Consider the following 4,257-nt stretch of genomic DNA (forward strand, 5'->3'; position numbering starts at 1 on the left):
CCACTGCTGCTCCACTCTGTGCAAAGCACTCTAAGGTGACTGGCACTGGCCTGCAAATACACACCGCGGAGAGGTGATATGAGCACAGGGAGAGTAGGGTCCCCACCTGGCCCTCACCAGCTTCACACCTGCTCCTGCAGCAGAAGGCAATTCTGCAGCAGAAGCACAGGGCTCCCACTGACTGCGGCCACATCAGAGCATCACCTCCCACCAAAACACCTGGGGCTGCACGTCATGCCTGAAGGAGAGCTCCAGGAGCCCAAGGGAGACTCTCTCCAGGCAGTGAGGAGAGCAGCAGGGTCATCTGCCAGGACAGGCTCCAAGGCACAGCATTACCTGCTGTCCTGTCAGCTACATAAGACCTGAACACTCTGTGTTCAGGGATGGGCAATAGGTTGTTGCTGGGCTCCCAGTGTCGAAGAAGGAGAAAGATATCAAGGCAGTCAAGCATAAAGCTCTTGCATAGTGGGAGGCAGCTCTGCAGAACCCTCTCCCCACCCACAGAGCCCAGATGAAGGCAGAGCATGCGTGCAGGTCACTGGGACCCAGCCGCTTGGAATTTTTGCTCCCAAAGCACTTTCAGAGCAGCCTCCCCCAGCCCTGGCAATGCAGCCCTAACAAACCTGTGCGGAGAGGCTGCTGCCTTTGTCAGGAAGAGGGGAAAGAAGGAAGGCAAAGTACTCACCTTAGGAACATGTTTGGAAGAGGTGCAGGGGACACAATCGGAGCTGCTTTAGGAGCTGTCGGGATTGAATCCCTGTGTATTTTCATCTGCAAAGGTGAGAAAGAGAGGTGAGATGCTTCCAAGGAAAGGATCTTGCTGCTGGTAAGGGCAGCCCATGTTTCCATGCTTCAGAGAAGAAGCTGCCTCTCAGAATTGCAGAAACAGCCGTTGATCCTTTGCTCTTGCTCACAGCAGCCCCTCCATTCCACACAAGAGCAGCTGCAGGGGAATATGGGCAAAGAGCTAAATGTTCTGGCAGGCTTTTGTCCAGGGAAGAGCCAAAAGGCTGATCCAGGACAGAACGGAGACATCAAGGGAGGCAAGCGCAGGGGAAGCCAGCTCAGAAGCTTCTCCAGAAGGGAAGGTTCTTCCCCAGCCTCTGCTCTGAGCCTTCCCGGGAGCCTTCCTGTCAGCACCCTTTTACCCTGAAGGGAAGCCCAGAAAGGCTGAACATCCCTTTCCTGCTTGAAAGAAGCATCTGAATTATCACAGAGCTGAGCAGAAGCTCTTCACTTTCTATCACAGAAAGGCCCAGCACTTCCAGTGCCACCAGCAGGAGGGCCCCAGAGGCTCTGCTGGTGTGTTCACGGAGAGCAAGGTGCAACAGCGTGTGCATTCCAAAACTACATTCACCACTGCTGCCTTTGAAGGCAGGACTGGGCGATGTCGGGCAGGGCTCAGTGAACCCATGGGAAGGGCTCTTGCAAGCCAGCGCCCATAGCACAAGGAGTTTGCAGGAAGCAAGCTGGAAAAGAAGGGCCCCCAGCAGTGACACTTACTGCTCTGGCATTCTCGTCCACTTCATTCCCAGGCCACTCAGTAGGTGCTCCACCTTCTGATGATGGCTTCCTCCCGCCTGGCACTGCCTTCTGGGCAGAGCACTCTGGGGTGCCTAGGAATGGACTGCAAATACACACCACGGGGAGGTGGCATGAGCACAGGGGCAGTAGGGTCCCCATTTCAGCCTGACAAGTTGGGCACCTGCTTCTACCGCAGAAGGCAGTTCTGTAGCAGAAGCACGTGGGTCCCCCTCACTGGGGTCACATCAACAGAAACGGGGATCACCCCCTAACAAAACACCCAGGGCTGCAGATCATGCCTGAAGGAGAGCTCTGGACACAACCACAGTGAAAATTTCTCTCCATGCAGGAAGGCGAGCAGCAGGGTCATCTGGCAGGACAGGCTCCCAGGCACAGCATTACGCGCTGTGCTGCCGACTACATTAGCCACTGCCCCATGGCCCCAAGGACTCTGTGTTCCGGGATGGGCAATGGATTGCTGCTGGGCACCCAGTGACAAAGACAGAGAAAGGCATCAAGGCAGTCCAGAATAAAGCTCTTGCGTGGTGGGAGACAGCATAAATCTTGGCTTAGGGCCTCCAACAGACCCTGTATGAAGGCAGAGCCACTGGGATGCAGCCGCTGGGAAGTCTTGCTCCCAAAGCACTTTCAGAGCAGCCTCCCCCAGCCCTGGCACTGCAGCCCTATCAAACCTGTGCTGAGAGGCTGCTGCCTTCGTCAGTCAGGGGAAAAGAAGCAAGGCAAAGTACTCACGTTGGAAAAATACTTGGAAGAGCACAAGGGGCCTCAGTCTCACTCCTCTGGCTGGCTTCGAGGACTGAGTCCCTCATCTCCAGCATCTGCAAAGGTGAGAAACACCGGTGAGATGCTGCCAAGGAAAGAATCTTGCTGCTGGCAAAGGCAGCTAAAGTTTCCACTACTCAGAAAAGAAGAAGCTGCCTCTCAGAAACTCTGAAATACCCATCATTGTTGCTCACAGCAGCCCCTCCATTCCACACAAGACCAGCTGTAGGAGAATATAGGCAAAAGTCTAAAAGCTCTGGCAGGATTATGTCCAGGGCAAGCACAAAGAGGCTAATCCAGCAGAGCATTGGGAAGTCAAGGCAGGCAAGTGCAGGGGAAGGCAGCTCACTAAACTCTAGGGCAATGTGCAGGGCAGTCCTGCTAGGGAGGATGAGAGAGGGCAGTGGGGGTTACGGCAGCTCTGTTTTCCCAGAAGGGAAGGTTCTTTCTCAGCCTCTGCTCTGACCCTTCCCTGTCAGTGCTCTTTTACCCTGAAGGGAAGCCCAGCAAGGCTGAACATCCCTTTCCTGTTTGAACCAAGCATCTGAATAATCACACCGCTGAACAGAATCTCTCCATCTGCTATAGCAGAAAGGCCCAGCAGTTCCACGGCCACTAGAGCGAGGGCCCCAGAGGCTCTGCTGGGAGAGGTTAATGGAGAGTGAAGGAGTCATGAGAGATGCACTGCAGAAGTAGAGCACAAGCAGCGCCTTTGACAGCTAACCCCGGGGACAGTCAGGCAGGGCCCAGAGGAACCCATGGGAAGGGCTCTTGTCCAGCCAGTGCCCACACCACGATGCTTTGGCAGAAAGCAAGCTGCCAAAAGAAGGACCTCCATCAGGAGCACCTACCTCTCTTGACTTCTGATAGCCAGTCTCGGGCCAGCCAGCTCCTGCTCTGGCTTCTGGCAGCTGCTTCCTCCAGCCCAGTAAATCCTCCTTTGCAGAGCTAGGCTGAATTGCTGGCAGCATGCTGCAAATACACACCGTGGGGAAGTGTGACACAGAGACTCCCCACCACCCAACCACCCAGGGCTGCACAGCGTGCCCGAGGGAAAGCTCTGGGTGCCCACATCAAGACTTTTTCTCCAGGCACCAAGGAGAGCAGCAGGGTCAGCTCCAAGGACAGGCTCCAGGACACACCATTACCCACTGTCCTGAGCACTCCAGTAGCCACTGCTGTGTGGCCCCCAAGGACAAGCTTTCTTGGAAGCTTCAGAAATGGAACCGGGAATAACTGCTCTGTCCCTTGCAGTCCTTCCGTCTTCAGGCACTCATGTCCCTCCTTCCCATCCTCTTCAAAGTGCCCAAACAACTCGCCCTTGCCTCTAAGGGCTGCCTGAGCCATGGCCACACCCTCTCGAGCCTGCTGCTCGCCACCCCTGACTGCTGCCTGGAAATGACCCTCCTTCCTCCTTGCTGCTGGCAGTCAAAGGAAGGGCATTGCCCAAGGGGAAACACCACAGCTTTGGGGAGATATTCACCCAAGGCATCCTCCCCTCCAGCAGCATTCCCTGCACACCCCTCTTGCACCTCGCACCAGTTGAGCTTTTCCACTTAGCTCCTCACAAGGCCTGACAAGGGCATGCAGACTCTTCCTCAGCCTCCAAAATTGCCCTGAGACACCCAGCCCTGCTCTCCACAGAGGAGCAGCATTCTCCTTACTTTCATCTATGGGCTAGGGGAAAAGGCCCTCCTCTTCCCGAAGGACCAATTACATTGAGTTGCCCAAAGATCTGGAAGCTGGAAGCAGAGGCAGCGGGGGCAGAAAGCCAAGAGCAGGCTCTGCCAGGCACTTGCTCTTGTCTGCCCAACCAGCGAGGGAGGCCTAGTCCTCGTGGCAGAGCTTAAAAGGCATTCAGAGCTCCTCAGGACCTTGTGTCCAAGGGAAACATCACCCTCCAAGACACACAAGGCTACAGGGTCACCCTCCGCCATTCCCCCAAGTGTC

Source organism: Rhea pennata, unplaced genomic scaffold (genome assembly GCF_028389875.1).
Source record: "Rhea pennata isolate bPtePen1 unplaced genomic scaffold, bPtePen1.pri scaffold_33, whole genome shotgun sequence".
NCBI lineage: Eukaryota > Metazoa > Chordata > Aves > Rheiformes > Rheidae > Rhea > Rhea pennata.